Consider the following 18467-nt stretch of genomic DNA (forward strand, 5'->3'; position numbering starts at 1 on the left):
AGGGCAACCATGGATGCCAGGGAAAAAGGGGGGGGAAGGTGGGACATAGCAGAGGGTGGGGGATGGGGAATCAGGGATGGCAAGACAAAGGGCAAGGTATGCAGGACGTAAGAATTGGAAAATTATTTGCTGAGAACATATATGTGGATGTACTTGATTGAGACAATGCACAGTGTATTTTGGATGGAAAATTCATTTGTGTGTTGTGATGGTGTAAAGTGAATTAATAAATAAAAAAAAATTAAAAAAAAAGAAATATATTATCTGAAACAATTTTATGAACATATGATTGTCTTAAATATTGGTATCTTAAATGAAAGAATGAGAGAAAGGCCAGGGGCTGACCCCTTAGTGAAGCAATTATACCCTAAGTATAGGGAGCTGGATCCCACATGGCTGACCAGGGTTCAAATCCTACCCCAAAGACTTGAAACACACTCTGGGTGCATATGTGTGCAGCTCCCAAATCCCATCGGGATGGAAAAACTGAAGAAAAAGTAATATAGTGTAACTGATCTCCTGGAGGGGAGCTTTCTCAGTCTCTCTCTCTGTCTCTCTCGCGAATATATACACTCTCTGGCAATTATAAAAAGAAAGCTAGGTATAATAAGGCAAGATATTATTAATCATTTGTGAAAAGTGTGTCTATTTGGAATATTTGTAATAAATTACTTTTAAGTCTCACGTTAATCTATCTATCTATCTATCTATCTATCTATCTATCTATCTCTCTCTCTCTCTCCAGGGCCAACAGACGGTGTAGCGATTACATTGCTGGACTCCCATGTGGCGCACCATGATTCAAGTCCCAGACCCGGCAACTTCAAAATCACACCAGCCACATGTACGTGCATGCCTAAGATCCTGAGAGGAGAACATGTGTGTGTGTGTGTGTGTGTATATATATATATATATATATATATATATGCTAAGTTAATAGTGGGTCATCTGAAAATCATGACACATTTTCCCATGCAAAAATGCATCATGACTTTTCTGAAAACACAATATATTAATGTTTTAGAATAGGATATGAATTTATACTGATATAAGAAGAATTATGTTGAAGGATTGGATCTAATTTAAAAAGTCCCCTATTATCTGGGATTCTGACTTAATGACGTAGGCTATATTTCACAATAAAATGTGCTGAATATTGCTCCATTGCCCCCCAATATTTGACTGTGACTTTATAAGCCCTCCAAAATTAGATTGCATGTGAGCTTTCTGACATGATGATTATAAATCTATTTAGCAGTGGAAGTGCCTTTTGGACAAAGCAGATTATAATTACTAACTCAGCCATCAGTTGATCATTATTCAGGGAGATCAAGGTAAGGGCTCTTCTATAATAATAAACTGAGGTAATAATTTCCCTGGTAGCCATGCATTTTTGCCAATACTAATAGCACCAACAGGAAATTTTATAGAGCAAAATTAAAAAGAAACTGGGAAAAGAGGGTATAGAAGAGAAAAGAAACACTGTGAGGAATTTGAAGGAGGTTTTACAGTGAGTGGCTGTGGTAGCAAAAGCAATCACAAAAGTATCAAAGATGAAATTAAGCGGTAGATTAGAGCTGACATTAAAATGTTGGTAATTACAGAAAATTATAATCTTGCCCTTCAAGAAACACTCCCACACACAAGCAAAAAGACAGCTACAAAAACAAATTATTTGCGTTGTACAAAACACACACACACACCTGCTAACATATTGTATTTGTCACTACCTATTAGAAATAGTTTTGTTTTATAACTAAAATTGACAACTACCCTAAATTAATATCTTAAGAAAAGATGAAAGTATGTAAATTTTATGACGAAAAGTGTTGATACCGGTAATTAAGTCCCTGATATTTGTATCATATCTATACGTAGTAAGAAGATTGCTCTGTTCTTAGATCTTTAGGAGGAAATTACAATGTTAGCACATTGCCTGAATTAATGTTTATTTTGCACCAGTAAAGGGAACTAGAACTTTCCAGGAAATGTTTACTTGGAAGCCTAGACATTAAATTAAAATTCTATAGGACAACCTGAAATAATTATTTTCTTTCTATGTGGCCCCTATTACATTTCTAGTCCTAATTTACATGTATGAGAAATCAGTCATATTATTGTTATTTCAATTTGTGTCATTTTTATGTGATTTTTGTTTCTAAATTTAAATGAAGAAAATAGCATCATCATCGTCACAATTAAAAAGCAAACAATACTCATTGACTCTTCCTGTTTTCCTCAACGTTGTTTTTTTTTTTCTTTTTTACTTAAAAATAGTTGTATTTATATTCCACAATTTGCTCAAATACTGGTTTTTCTTATAAACTTTCTACAGGATGTTTTTAAACAAATTCTTCACATTGTGTCTTGACTATGTACTTACGGAATTTCAGGGAAATAGTTCTGTGTTTTTAATAGCTTAGTTTGTACTAAAGGGATGGCAGGTGGTCACATGCAGCCCACGTGGGGTTCTAACATGACATTTTCTGACGTGGACCAGCCCTTTGATGCTGAAGGTAATGCATCTGTCGAAAGAAGTGACTGTAGGTTTGGATTACTGCTCTCTGCGTCTTCCAGTTTTTCTGTGTTATCTTCCCAATTAATGTGGAATCTTGTGACCCTGGGATTAGATGCCAAAATGTTTCTCTGAAGCTTAGAAAAGTCTGGTTTTACAGGTGGATTTTCCCTTAATTCTGTCTCAGTATATTCATTATTTACATAATAGCCAACTCTAATAAATTCTTGACCTCGATAGGTGCAAGTTATTAGCACAACTGTTACACCTACTGCATCTGCATCTGGAATGAGACCTGGATTGGGTGCATCAGCCTGAAATACAAACATATGCCTTCCTGCAGGAACAGGACCCACTAAAACAGAGTCTAAAACTTGATCGTATTCTTCACTTTCTGCAGAGCCCACCTAGATAATTTTCCATTCCAAGTCTTAAGATAGGTCCTCCATGCACTCGAAGGTGATCTCGAACTGGAACGGGTTGTAGAAAGGAGAAGAGTTGTCCAGCACCGCTACATTGTTCACCTGAACCTTTGCCATATTTTGAGAAAAACAAACAATGTGGACGGGGTTCGTTGCGGCACAATAAAGTCCAGCGCACGGCCGCTCGGGAGAGCGCAGACCCCCGCCCCGGCCCAACGTCGTGCAGCGGGGACTTGAGAAACTTTTTTTCCCTCTTTTTATTTACACGGGAGCACTCCACAGTGTTTTGCAGCTTTCCTATTTCCGCCTGAATGGTTTTAAGCACATCTAGGTTTTGTTTTCTTTCTTTATTAATTGCCAGAGGGTGTGTGCACCTTTCCAAGGAGAGACAGACAGGCAGACAGAGACAGAGGAGGAAGAGAAAGCACCCTGTCATAGGGCAAGGTTGAGCCATAATCCGTTCTCCTCCATGTCTCCATCTTGGGATTTTGGATACACACACACTCTTGGCATGTTTTTCAAGCAACCGGGCCTGGATTGGAACCGTGGCTGGCCATATGGAATCTGTCTTTTTTAACATATAATTAAAAAAAAAAAAGCATCCAAATTTTTTCCACAAAGTTTTTAGTTTAATTTTTTATTCATATTATTAAAAAGTATTTCGAGGGGCCAAGCGGTGATGTGGTGGTTAAGGTGTTAGGCCATGGTTTGAGTCCTGAACCTGGTAGTTTGAAAATCACATCAGTCATGTGTGTGCATGCCCAAAATCCCTAAAGGAGAGTGAAGAAGGGATTGCAGTGTGGCCATCCCCTTGGGGGATAGGGGGGTGATTTCTCACTTTCCCTCCCTCTGACTCTGGCAAGTGCACACTTCTATGGCAAAAACATAAAAAACAAAGTATTTTGAAAAATATTTGTTAGTTTTTAGAGAAACATAGCTGTATATTCTATTACTTACTTACTAGAAAGCTATGTTAAAGGCATAGATGTTTCAGCATTCTCGGAACACAGCGTGTATTCTTTAATAAATGGATAAATAAAATGTGATTTTTAAAAAGGACTTCGATATATTTAATTTATAAATCAACTGTTATGGGAAAGCACTATTTAAAATGCTATGTCAGCATAAAAATTTCAAATTTATTTAATAATTAAATTCTTCTGGAAATATTTTAATTATGTTGATTCATAATACGTAATACTCTTGGATCACCAATCTAAGAAATTCCATAAAACTTAACACAGGCATTGATAATGCCTTGGCAATAAAGTAAAGAAAGAAGAAAAGACAAAGAAGTTATTGTGTGCCTCCCATGGCTAAAAGAAACATGAAGAACAGAAGCAGACTTCATGTTTGAAGGTGCAAGTGAACAAATATAAAATAGTGTGGTATTTCTCTTATCTTCCTCACTCAAAGCAGGGGGTTGCAGCCAGTTGGATGAGATTTATTTGCAACACAGTGTCGCAAGGGAAATAAAAGGTTTATTTGGAATGACCTTTCAGCTTCACAATTTAATCTATTATTGTTCACATGGTATGTCTTCTCTACCCATGACATGTCCTTCTAGGTCCTAACTCGGGATCCCCAGAGAAATGCAATCAAGGAAGATAGATACCAATGTTCCTATTTACAAATGGGTTAAGTTCCTCCCGGGAGAAAGTGAAGTACACTGATCTTCAACAGTCGAGAGCAGTGTGTCGACATCGGGTAGCAATGGCATTTACACTGCAGTGTGGAAGTCAGTAGCCATGCAGAATTGTATTCACGTTAAGGGTAAGCGTTCTCCCATAATAATTACACTACGACATGATAAGGTATGACATGACATTGCATAGCACAGAATGGCATAACAGAATCTAGGACAGCATATTAATCTAAAATCCAAGTAATAGCCAAAGAAAGGTAGAGGAGTTCACAATCTCCCGAAGGATTATGGCTCTATCTATATAAAACATGCACACACACACACACACGTACACACGCAGTATGTATATATGTATACATACACACATATGTGTATATATAGTTTACCTACATATGTAAAGTGACTCAACGTTATTAAAATTTCAAATAACCAATAGCCCCTTTTAGTATACAGCAGTCTTCTGTTTATTTATTTATTTTTTTATTCTTGCCATAGGGTATGTGTGCTATGCTTGCCAGAGAAAGATAATGAGAGGGAAAGTGAGAAATCAACGCTCCGCGGGTAGGAGAAGGCCACGCCACAATCCCTCCTCCTCCATTCTTTCCCTGGGATTTTGGGTACACACATACACCTGTCCATTCTTTCCCTGGGATTTTGGGCACACACATACACCTGTTGTGATTTTCGAATTGCCAGGTCTGGGACTTGGACTCTGTGATTTTCGAGTTGCCAGGTCTGGGACTTGGACTCTGGTAGACCATGTGGCAGTCCAGTGCCTTGACCACCGTGGCACCTGCTGGCCCCTACAGCAGTTGTCTTATGTGTTACATCTAAGTATTATTGAAAGGGGTAATTTGGCATTCCAGAATGTTCTGAAACACAGAAACATTTGATTAAGTTTGTCAAGCAATTAAAAAAAATACACATCTAGTGTTTTCATTGTGGACTATGGGAACTTAAACATCAATTTCCAAATCAATATAAAACCATGATAAAATCTAACTTGACGATTCATTTGGATTTTTGACCTTTTTTGTCTGTTTGGTTATAGATGATCTCCTCATTATCAAATTCATTCAAAATTAAAATGAACGAGGGGGTTACATGATTTATTTATTTTTTTCAACTACCATATGTCAATGACCTCTCTGGCCCAGCAGTCTATTCAGTGACAGGTATTATGGGATGGTCCACAAATAAAAAGGCTGTGGAACAGCAATAACAAAAAGAACCACATTACCAAGAATGAGAGACAGAGAGACAGAGAGGGAGAGAAGCACCCTTCCTAGGGCTCGGTCATGCCTCAGTCCCTTCCTTCTAGTCGTCAAGGCTGTTGGCTCTCATGCATGTGCCTGGCATGTTTTAGGACGACCTGGTGGAGGACTGGAATGGGAGCTCCAGCTTCTCCTGAGTGGTGCGCTACATCTGTACCACGGAGCTGGCGCTATATCCTTCTTCTCACACACGCTGACGAGTGTGCTTGTAAGAATCAGCTTGTTCCCAAACCATGCAGGTTATTTGATAAGTGCAAAATTTCATGAAATATTATGTACGTAATAAAATCAGTATTAAAAAAGTGTTGTTTCCATAAAAAGGAGGCAAAATGCATTGGAAGCATTTGACAAAGCAAGTGGTTGATACTTTGTTAGTAGCATACAGGACATATGTAAGGAATTGAGGAATCGTGGAAGGAGTGTTAAATTTCAGACAGATTTCACCTTCTGATTGCTTCTCAACTGGCTTCCCTTCGAAGGAACTAAACTTGAATTCCTAGATAAAAAATAATGGTTGAGTTAATGCTGGAAAGATAATTCCTATTGCCAATCAGATCTCACTTATGCAGAAGGCCTTGGCTTTATCTAGGATGCTTGGCAGAGAAGCACGGATTTATTTGTTCTAGGTTAAAATGATAGTTTTAGGAAATGTAGGTAAGTCTTTTTAAAATTATCCATTCTTCTAACCATAGTTCTTAGTAGTTTCAAAGAAAATTGTGTATGTATGTGTGTTTGTGTGCCGGTGTGTATGTGTTTGAGACAGTCTGAATAAGTTTAAATGGCAAAAGCAGTAAGAAATGTGAGAAAAACGAGTAGCCATAATGAGTAAATCTTTCTATTAAAAACGTTTAGCCATAATGAGTAAATCTTTCTATTTTGGAATTCAGGCTTTACGACTTTATGAGCTGTTTGAATCAGAAGGAATTTTGAGACCAAAGAAACACAAATGAAGAAACATATTTTCAAAAAAATATATATAACATTTTCCTCTCTGGAAATCTACATTTTATAATGAAATTTAAAACATCTTCTAGAAAAGGCCAGCAGGTGGCATGGTGGTTAAGGTGCTGGATTCCCACATGGTTGACCATGGTTTGAGTCCTGGATCTGGTGGCTTGCTTTCTCACTTTCTTTTCTCCCTGTTTGTCTCCCTCTGGTCAAATGAAAATAACAACAAAGAAAAATAAATAAATAAATAAATAAATAAATCTTTTAAAAATTTAATGAAAAAAGTACAAAGTACATATCTAAAGTACATACTTATTGTGGTATAAAAAATTTTAAAAAATCTTCTGGAAAAAGGACAGTGTGAAAAAGTCTCACCTTGAGTTTGAAAAAGGAAGAATGGAATAGATTTGTTGGGGCCTGAAGCTGTACAATCCCGGAGGTCCTCTGGAAAATTAATACAAACTTACAATTCTGAACTGTATATGAAAATGCATATTGTTTTCCAATGCAAAAGGTTCACACCTGTATATATCTAAAACATTGACACATCTCACAAAGAGCCTGTTTTTCAGAAAGATAACATTTAGAAATTGCCTGCCACACACCTAAACCACCTTCTTTCCTGCATTGGGATGTATACATGTTATCTATATTTCCAAATAAGAATTTCAGTGTATTATTTTCTATAGGGAGAATTAAAAAAAATGCCCTGCCTCTTGTATGGTTTATCAAAATTTGAGTTTTAGGAAGATTTCTTTTGATTTTGTAACTTCCTATTGCTAATAGCTTGTGCCATATTCAGGATTATTCTCAAATTTTGGAAAACTTCTATCCCGTTGCTTTCACACAAGAACAACAGGATTCAGAACATTTTTTCTGTTTTACTTATCTCTTTGTATCAGGTTGGCTAAAATGTGTGACTGGAAATGTTAGAATCTGAAGAACGTGTAATTGCTCAGGTAGTCATACAACTACTCATGCTATTAGCGGTGTGGTTACAGACTTCTGCTCTCAAACCACAGGAATTCAGAGAACTTCTGCTTTTGTTGTATCCATCCAACAACCACAAAATATTATGCTACGTATGCATTGTTTGTGTTTGACTTTCGGGAGTGGCTACTGCAGTAGCTTGCCCTGAAGTTCATGTTTGACTAGCTTCACAGCTTGGTTTATTTATTTATTTATTTTTTTGAGAGAGGTTTTTGCCATAGACTACACGCGCTCACCAGAGACAGATGGGACCAGCAGTTAGTGTAATGGCTATGTCGCTGGACTCCCATGTAGTCGACCATGGTTCGATTTCCGGACCTGGTGGCTTAAACTCACGCCAGGCACATGTGCGTGCATGCCCAAGATCCCCAGAGGAAAATGGAGGAGAAGGGATTGCAGCATGGCCATCCCCCCGGGGGGTGATTTCTCACTTTCTGTCTCTCTCTGTCTTTCTGGCAAGCGCACGCGCCCTATAGCAAAAAAATATCTCTCCAAAAAAAAAAGACAGAGACAGAGAAACAAAAAGCAAGAAATCACTCCCCAGGAGCGATGGCCACGCTGCAACCCCTTCTCCTTCATTCTTCTCTCAGGATCTTGCGCACACACACATGCACCCGGTGTGAGTTTTAAGCCACCAGGTCCGGGATTCAAACCATGGTCAACTACATGGGAGTCCAGCGATGTAGCCATTATGCCAACTGCTGCTCCCCACAGCTTAATTCTAAGTGTCAGTCATTCACAGACACATGAGCAAAGGAATTTGGTCTGCAAGGGCAGCATCTAAAGGAATGCCACATTTCACAATAAAATATTCATGTATGCTGTTTGTCCAAGTGTCCATAATTCCACAATACTGTTTTTTAAAAAATTGCCCAAGGGTATGTGAACTTCTAAGAACGGGACAGAGAAAGAGAAAGGGAGAAAGCACCCCCTAAATGGGGCATGATCACACCATAATCCCATCTCCATTTCTCCATTCTTTCAGAATTTTGAGCATGTGCTTCCCATGTGGTTTTCAAGCCACTGGAGCTAAGATTTGAGCCACTGTCAGCCATGTTGGATTTGGTTCCCTTAACTACTAGACAGTGGGGCCGGCCCTCGATCCTGCTGTTGATACCAGTATTTGCCATCAATAAATCCTGTCCTTTTCTTCTGAAGGTTTATGTGTCATTGCTTATTGAATAATTCATTTTATAATAATGATAAGACTAGAATAAGTGAGATGGTGCTTTTTGGTTTATATGGAATTTACACACATATGTGCTGGCCCCATGGCCTCATGGTTAAGGGAACCGGATCCTACATGGCTGACACTGCAGTTCGAGTCTGGGACTTGGCAGCTTGAAGAACACACCAAACGTGTATATGTGAACCCCAAATCCTAACAGAATGAAGAAATAAAAGAGAAGGAATTGCAGTGTGACTGGGCCTTGTTGGATGGCACTTTCTCTCTTTCTGTCTGTCTCTGGTAAGAACAAGTACCCTTTGGCAACTTTACAAAAAAGTGTACAAACATGTGTATTATCTCATTAGCTTTTGTTTTTTTGCTACATCCTCATTAGGCAAGTGGAAGAAGTCAGGCTAAGTGACTCGCCAAAGGTCACTCGTTCTTAAAGCAGAGTTTCCAAACACGACTTTACAGCGTGATGTCGAACGTTTGCTTCAGGCCGTACCAAATCCTTGTTCCTATACTTAGGCTGTTACGGTACTTGAACACTTTCATAAGTCTCTTGGCTGATAGGCACTACAAGCTGTTGCGACAACCAACCTTAAGTCCAGTTCATCACAATAAACGCTTATTTCTCACTCCAATAGGTCAAGGTCCAATGGGCATCTCTGCTGGGATGGTTTGTAGCTGTAGGTCTGCTGCAACGTGAACCAAGGGACCCCGGCTCCTTTTGTCTCGTGTGTTGCCGCCTTAAACACACAGTTTGTGATGGTGCTGGTGAATGGGCGATTTCAAGGAGAAGGCACACAGGACTAACACTGTGACACCCGGCTGCTATCACATGCCACAGGACACTGACATCCGATGAAGCAGAGAAATACATCTCCTACATTGGCAGAAACTTTCTATACAGAAGCTAAATAAGAAAAAAAGATTTATTTTTAAAAATCAGTTAAGTTTTTTTTTTTTTAAGGGAAATGTAAAAGAAAGAGGAATGAAATGATACCTTCTTTTCTTCTTTTTTTTTTTTTTGTGAGAGATTTTTGCTATCGGGCACTTGCTGGAGAGACAGAGAGATAGAAAGTGAGAATCACCCCTCAGGGAGAATGGCCATGCTTCAATTTCTTCTCCATTCTCCTCTTGAGATTTAGAGCACGCACCCACATGTGCCTAGTGTGACTCTTAAGTTGCCGGGTCTCGACTCAAACCGTGGTCAACCATGAGGGAGTCCAGCGACGTAACCATTTCTCCATCTGCTGGTCCCACCTTGTTGTCTTCTTACGTACCTAAAACATTACCTTTTAAGCTCAACATATGAATAAAGAAAGACACTCAGGATATGAGAATAAAGAACTATTCAAAGTGCAAAGTAACACAATATACATTATTGGTTTTATTTATATTTTCCATATATAGTCAATGTGCTTGAAAACCTGAAATATAACTGTATGGATTTCTGTTATAATAGATATTCTAAATTTAATTCCTATATTTGTAGCACAGATTTTTTTTTTCCCACAGGGTTTTGCTATATGGCACGTATGCAATCTCTTCTCCCCTCGGGATCTTACACACACATATGTGCCCGGTGTGTGTTTAAGCCACCGGGTCTGGGACTCAAACCCTGGTTGATTACATAAGAGTCCAGCAACATAGCCATTATGTCAACTGCTGGTCCCAGTAGCACAGATTTTTAAATATCTTGTATTCACTCAAGAGTTTTTGTTCTTTGTTTTTTGTTTGTTTTTGCATATGATATGTCAGAATGCCTTATAGGACATCCTTCCAACGAACCTATAATTTAGTGAGAAGGTAAGCCACAAACATCAACTCTAATACAATGTGAAAAATGAGAAATGTCGTGAGACAGATACAGAGTACTTTGGAAATCTGGCCAGTAGGATGGGAGGGGTTCAGAAAGTCTTAGTGATGACAAAATAGACTTGTCCGGTCCAATTTTATTTTTTTTTCTCTCATTTAAACAAAAAGTTACTAAACCAAGTGCATTCTTCAACTACTAGCCAATAGGAAAATAAATAAATGTTTTGATAGGGTAAAAAACTATTTCTTGGTAAAACATCTCTAATAATTTTTCATTTGCAGAAATTCTTCTCATTTGCTTTGTGATAAAGACCTAGAGGATACATAAAATAGAAAAACGTTTTATGTAGTTAGTGTTGGAATTTTATCTGGAGGCTGACAGGTGGCGTGGTAGCGGCTAGGGGTCCTGGGCTCCCACATGAATGGCCACAGTTTGAGTCCTGGACCTGGCAGCTTGCTTTCTCACCTTCCCACCTCGACTCTGTCCCTCTCTGGTCAAACTAAAATAAATAAATAAAGTGAAATAAAATAATTTTTTTTAAAAAAAGAAATTATATCTGTATCATAAAAAGTCTCAACATTGTTTTATTCATTTTGTAAATGATTATTGCCCTCTCACTGTTCTAAGAAATCATACTGTGCAGAAATATTTCAAAGATTGAAAAATTTGGAATGATAACAATTAGTCTAGCAAAAACAAGTCTGCGTTTTTCTTGTCTCCTGAAAGTGTCATTAGAGTTTCTCTCTAATGGAGATTGTGTCATCAATATTCCAGCTTATCACCTGCTCTTGGTAAAAACAAACAAGAATACTTAGAAGGGAACGCCTTGGTACGTGGCAATGTTCACTCAGAGTAAGACAAATGATGAGAAGCTGAGTTATATAATTAGGTGTGCTGAAACTCTGTGGTTGACTGCTTAACAAGGTTTTCCTTCTCTTCCTCTGTAGGGTTAACAAATTAATTGGATAGTGAAAAATACACATTTAACAGCAAGCAAATGCACTTGGCACACAAAGCCCATCTCTCTGATCCCTTTTCCCTTCTCCTGCTACCCGGACCTACACGTGATCCGATCGCCTGTGCTGTCTCCCTTTCTCCTCAACTTTGCTCAAGTTGCTCCTTGTCCCCAAAATGCCCCCCTTTACCCTCTGCTTCCTTTGCGTGTTGAACTTCACCTGGGAGGCTGTTCCCACATTGTTTTCTGTCCCTGCCTCTGTTCCTTTCCCACCTACTAATTAAACAAGTAATTACTGAGCACCAACTAGACTCGAGACAGTGTGTGAGGCACTGGGACCCCATAGTTATTAAGACAAGAGGAATGGTCAGACTGGCTGGAAGTGGTTGAAGCTGGTTGAAGCTGGTCAGAGCCAGTCAGAACCAGCTGGAATTGGTTAGAACCAGTCTAAGCCATTCAGATGAACAGAAACTGGTTGGAACCAGTGTGAGCCAGCCAGAACTGGTTTGAACCAGTTGGAACTGGTCTGAGCTGGTCAGAACCAGTTTGAGTCAGTTAGAACCAGCTGGAACCAGTCGAAACTACTCTGAGCTAGTTGGAACTGACTGGAGCTGGTCAGAACTAGCTGGAACTGGTTGTAAGCATTCTGACCAGGTCAGAACCAGATGGAACTGGTCTGTTGTCAGAACTGGTTTTAGCTGGTCAGAGTGGTTTTAGTAGGTCAGAACAAGTTTGAGCCAGTCAGAACCTGCTAAAACTGGTCAGAACCAGTTCTGAGCTGGTCAGAACCTGTCTGAACCAGCTGGAACCAGCTGAAACTAGCTGGAACCACACTGAACCAGTCTGAGCTGATCAGAACTGGTCTGAGCCAGTTGGAATCACCTGGAACAGGTTTGAAATGGTCTGAACCAGTTGAAACCAGTTTGAGCCAGTAAGAACCAGATGAATTTTGTCAGAACTGGTTTAAACCAGTTTGAACCGGTCAGAGCCTACCAGATCGCCAGCTGGCTCTGACTGGCTTGAAGCAGTTCTGAATGGGATTCTGACTGGTTCCAGCCAGTTATGACCAGCTCAAACTAGTTCTGACACTTCAGAGTGGTTCACGCTGGTTTAGACCAGTTCTGACCAGTTACAGCTGTTTCTGACCAGCTCAAACTGGTTCCAACTGGCTTGAACCAGTTCTGACTGGCACAGACCTGTTCCCACTGGTTCCAGCCAGTTCTGACTGACTCAAGCCAGTTCTGACCAGTTTAAGCTAGTTCGGACTGGACCAGACCAGTTTTGACCAGTTCCAGCCAGTTCTGCCCAGCTCAGACTGGTTCAGACTGGTTCCAGCTGGCTCTAACCAGTTCTGCCCAGCTCAGATTGGTTTTGACGGGCTGAAACCAGTTGTTTCTGGCACAGACTGGTTCTGACCAGTTCCAACCAGCTCTGACCAGTTCCAGCTGGCTCTGACTGGCTCAGACAGGTTCCAACTGGCTCAAACCAGTTCTGACTGTCACAGACTGGTTCCATCCAGTTCTGACTGGCTCAAACCGGTTCTGACCAGCTCTGACTGATTACAGCCAGTTCCAGTTGGATGTGACAGGCTAAAACTGGCTCTGGCCAACTCATACCAGTTCTGACTGGTTCAGACTGGTTCTGACCAGCTCAAAATTGTTCTGACTGGCTCAGACCAGTTCACACTAGTTCCAGCTGATTCTGACCAGTTCTGCCCAGCTCAGACTGGCTTCCACTTGCTGAAGCCAGTTATGACTGACACAGACTGGTTCTGACTGGTTCCAATCAGCTCTGACCAGTTCCAGCTTGCTCAAACCAGTTCCAACTGGCTCGAACCAGTTCTGACTCTCACAGACTGGTTCCATCCAGTTCTGACTGGTACAAACCAGTTCTGACTGACTCTGACTTATTACAAGTTCTAGTTGGTCGTGACTGGCTAAAACCAGCTCTGGCCAGCTCAAACTGGTTCTGACTGGCTCAGACAGGTTCTGACCAGCTCAAAACAGTTCTGACTGGCTCATACCAGTTCAGACTGGTTCCAACTGGCTCAGACTGGTTCTGACCAGTTCCAGGTAGCTGTGACCAGGTCAAACTGGTTCCAACTAGTTTTGACCAGCTCAGTCTGATTTAAACCAGTTCCAGCTGGTTCCAATTGGCTCAAACCAGTTCTGACTAGCTCGGACTGGATTGATAATATTTTGACTATACTAATATGCAGAGTACGCATGCTGGTAATGTTTGTTTTGTATGCTGTTAAACAAAAAAATCTGCATGGAAAACAAAAAGAAAAATAAACTTAAAGCATTTAAATCAGAGTCTGTCCCCTGACCACAACAGAATGAACCCAAAATTAATAACAAGGGATATTGAAAAATTCATGAGTATTTAGAGATTAAACAACCCACTTATAAGCAACGCATGTATCAGAGAGCATATCACAAGGAGTATTAGAATATATACTTACTTAAATAATAAAAATATAATATAAAAAAAATACAAGAACTCAGGACCCAGAGGGGGCTTGTGCTTGGTGGCCCACACCACCACTAACCACTCACCTGTGTCCAGGCTCTCTTCAGATAACTTTGACACTGTTTCCTTGTTTAATCCTCACAGCAGCTGCATGGGGTGGGTACCGTCCTCTGCATGACTCAAAAGGCAACTGCAATGCTGTGGACACTAACACTTACTCTGTGTTTACTGTGAGTCAGTCTCTGCTAAGACATCTATAAGTATTAATTTAATCTTCTAATAACCCCACAGTGTAGCTACTGTTAATTCCCATTTTACAGCTAAGGGAACTGAGGTTCCCAGGGTTAAGGCTGCATAGCTAGTAGAGAGGACTGGATTCAGAATTCTGTCTCAGGCGTCTGACCAGACCTTTATACCTGGGAAACGTCCTTGAGGGGAACCAGCACTAAGGGGTGAGCTGAAGAGAGCAGGCCAGAAAGAGTTCCACTCTACTGGGAAGGGGGACAGGTATGTGAGCAGGGAAGCCCAGATCTCTTGATCAAGCCCATCTTATTGCTAATAACAGAAAAGAAATGTATCTAGGTAATTTGTAGAAATAGAGGTTTATTTAGTTCTTGGTTTGCAGATCTCCAGTCCAGGGGCCATGTCAGGTGGGAGTCTTGCAGAGTCCCAAGACAGCACATCAGAAGCGCTAGAGCACAAGGGTGTCCATTGGTGCCTTTGTTCTGGTTTCACTCCCTACTTAGAAACCCTACAGGAACAGACCTGGGGGCCCCATCCTGATATCTTTTATTGTAATCGCTTCCCCAAGGTCTTACCTTTCAACCTCATAATTGGATCAGTTCTCATTTCTTCATCCCATGACAATGGGAATGATTAGTTCCACTACAGAAGAATTTGGGGGAACATATTCGACTATAGCAACTTTTTTTTTTTTCTGGTGGCATTGTGGGAAGTGATAGGACCTAGGAAGGTGGCATGGTGGTTAAGGTGCTGGACGCTCCCACACAGCCAACCGCGTTAAAGTCCTAGGCTTGGTGGTTTGCTTTCTCACTTCTCTCTCTCTCTCTCTCTGTGTCTCTCTCTGGTCAAATGAAAATGAACGAATGAATGAATGAATGAATAGTTCTTTAAAAAAGTATGCTTAAGGATACTAGACTCTGGCAGCTCGTCAGCATTGACTAAAACTCGTATCAATCACTCATGACACAAAGACAGAGATGTCCATCAGACTTCAGAGGGTCTCGCCATCTTGAGTCATGCAATTGCCTGTGATGGACAGTGAAGCTTAAGAATAGGGACCAGCAGCTGGAGCACTGCTTATGTCACTGGACTACCTCAGGGCAGACCAGGGTTCAAGTCTCAAACCTAATGACTTGAAAATCATGTTGGGGATGTGCACATGCATGCCCAAGATTCTGGGAGAAGAGTGAAGAAAGGATTGTGGCATGGCCATCCCCCCTGCAGAGTGATTTCTCACTTTTTCTTTCACTATCTGTCTCTCTGGTGAGTGCATCTTCCTTAAGGTAAAAACCTGTAAAAAATAAAAAACAATGAACCTTGTCCAGTTGTGGAGGGTCAGTATTGGATTCTAGTGTGGTTCATTGAGAAGAGGGTTCTTTAATGATTGTACTTAAAATTCCTGCTAGGCCAGTAGAACGGAGGCTCAGAATGAGATTTTACCAAGTAAATGAAAGAAATGATTGCATCCTACATATTTGACATTTACAATGAGTATGTGTCGATGAATGTAGATCCCGCTAAGGGTTGTGATACATTCATCGACTTATGGAAGTCTAAAGAGTGAGAAAAACTGATATTCAAGAATTACAAAATAAAATATTTTAAATTTTGTATTGTATCTAGAATAATATGGCAAGGATTATAAACAGAATTCACCATGATTAAGGGTCCAGGAATGTCTCTCCTGAAGAATTTCTACCCAAAGGATGAGGACCAGTTACTCAGGAGCACAAAGTGGGGAAGAAAATTTCAGAATACAGAGAACAGCACAAGTAAAGAGAAGGAAATGATCGCAGAATTGAAAAGAGATCTGGATGCCTGAGCATAATGAGGGAGGAGAGGTGCCAAGTGAGTTTGAACTGAAGGTGGATGGGACCAGCAGATGGAGTAATGGTTGTATCGCTGGACTCCCATGTAGCCAACCGCTATTCAAATCCTGGACCTGGCGACTGGAAACTCACGTCAGACTTGTGTGGGTGCACAAAATCCTGAGAGGAGAATGGAGGAGATGGAACTGTGCCATGGTCATTGCCTGGCATCATAATTTCTTGCTTTCTGTCTCTCTGTCTCTCACTGTCTCTCTGGTGAGTGCATGCATCCTTGGGCAAAAATTTCTCTCTCTAAAAAAAAAAAATAGAACTTCAGGTTGATATTAAGAGCCAGAGACTGAAGAATTCCATAATCCCATATATCACATTAAGAATTTATAGTTTAGGGACTGGCAGTTGTAATGGCTATGTTGCTGGACTCCCATGTAGTCGACCAAGGTTTGAGTCCCGGACCCCATGGCTTAAACTCACACCGGGCGCGTGTGCATGTGTGCCCAAGATCCTGAGAGGAGAATGGAGGAAAAAGGGATTGTGGTGTGGCCATTCCCCCCTGGGAGCAGGGGACTTCTCACTTTCTTTTCTCTGTCTCTCTCTTTCTCCTCTCTTTCTGGTGAGTGCACGCATCCTAAAGCAAGAACCTCTCAAAAGAAAAAAAAAAAGAATTTACAGTTTAGGGACCAGCAGATGGCTTAATGGTTAGGTCTCTGGACTCTCATCTAGTTGACTGTGGTTCAAGTCCTGGACCCGGTGACTTAAAACTTACAATAGGCGCTTGTGTGTGCATTTGTGTGCCCAAGATCCTGAGAGGAGACTGGAGGAAGAAGGGATTTGGAGCATGTGCACACACGTACCTGGCATCAGTTTTAAGCTGTCGGGTCCAAGACTCAAACCACAGTCGACCATACAGGAGTCCAGTACCTTAACCACTATGTTACCTGCTGGCCCCATCTGGACAATTCTATAAAGACAGATCTACATCTGGAGAATAATGTTATAAATTATTTATTAATTATTTAATTAACTCACTCATCAAAGATAAATTTTTTTTTACTTCTTTTTTTTGGGGCGAGGTTTTTCTATAGGGTGCTTGCGCTCACCAGAAAGAGAGAGACAGAAAGCGAGAAATCACCTGCAAGGGGGAAGGCCACATCACAATCCCTTCTCCTCCATTCTCCTCTCGGGATCTTGGGCACACACGCACACACGCCTGACGTGAGTTTAAGCCACTGGGTCCGGGACTCAAACTGCGGTCGACTACATGGGAGTTCAGCAACATAGCCATTACGCTAACTGCGTAATCCCTCAAAGATAGATTTTTAAGCCTGTCTTAAAACAAAAATAATTTGTAGATATTTAGAGAGAAAGAAAGAAATTTATCTACTAGTTGATCCTGTGTTCCGAATCCGCCTCACCCTGCAAGTTGCAAAATAAAATAAGTACGTAGATTAAAATTTCCCCCAAATATTCACAGAATGATGATGTCTGCAAACACGTATTTGAACAATAATGCTGCAAGCTGTTGTCCTTTACAGTATGTAGAAACACAGTCTAGCAGGGAGCGAGAGGGAGGAAGGCCCTGGTGAAGGTGCAGCAATGGTTTATCTACGCTACAACCCAGATGCCATTCTGGTTCTGGATGTCTGCGGCGCTTCTGTGTTTTACACACTTGCTGTCCTGTTTCTGTCTTCTAGGTCGCAGACTAGATGTTGCCACCGTGAGAACTCAGTGCCCCGACTCTCACTGCCCCACAGCATTTCTGTTGCCTAATTAAAACGTGGAATTTTCCCCCGAGACACTGCCATATTTTTCTCTCATCATGACACTTCATCTGGAGGTGGCAGACTGGAAGAGGCACTCTCCTGTGACAAATGTGGAAGCCATGAATTGATCTTTGCTCCACACACAGCAATACGCAAGCATGGTATCTTGCAACTTCCCATAAATCATGTTTTCCTTCTTTGCTCATAGACTTTCTGAGCACTGAATGGCAGTGTGGAGATAGATGGGGGTCAGCTCCTCGCTGGCATCCAGAGCTGCTGGTAATTTATCGATAAGACATAACACCTGTGACTTATGATATCTGTTGTTTGCTTGAGTTGTCCTGGCCTGAGGACGGCGATGCTTACATCATAACGTCTGAATGTTTACTCTCTTAGGCGGCAAAAAAATACCTAAGCCATAGAA

The 18467-nt window shown here is 40.8% G+C and overlaps 1 pseudogene; it reads right to left on the minus strand.

Annotated features, from left to right (window-relative positions):
* Positions 1-2448: 2448 nt before the first annotated feature.
* LOC102485575 (histone chaperone ASF1A pseudogene) lies at positions 2449-3054 on the minus strand (annotated as a pseudogene).
* Between the last annotated feature and the right edge of the window lie 15413 nt (positions 3055-18467).

The sequence above is a fragment of the Tupaia chinensis genome, unplaced genomic scaffold (assembly GCF_000334495.1).
Source record: "Tupaia chinensis unplaced genomic scaffold, TupChi_1.0 Scaffold000271_1, whole genome shotgun sequence".
NCBI classification, from domain to species: Eukaryota; Metazoa; Chordata; class Mammalia; order Scandentia; family Tupaiidae; genus Tupaia; species Tupaia belangeri.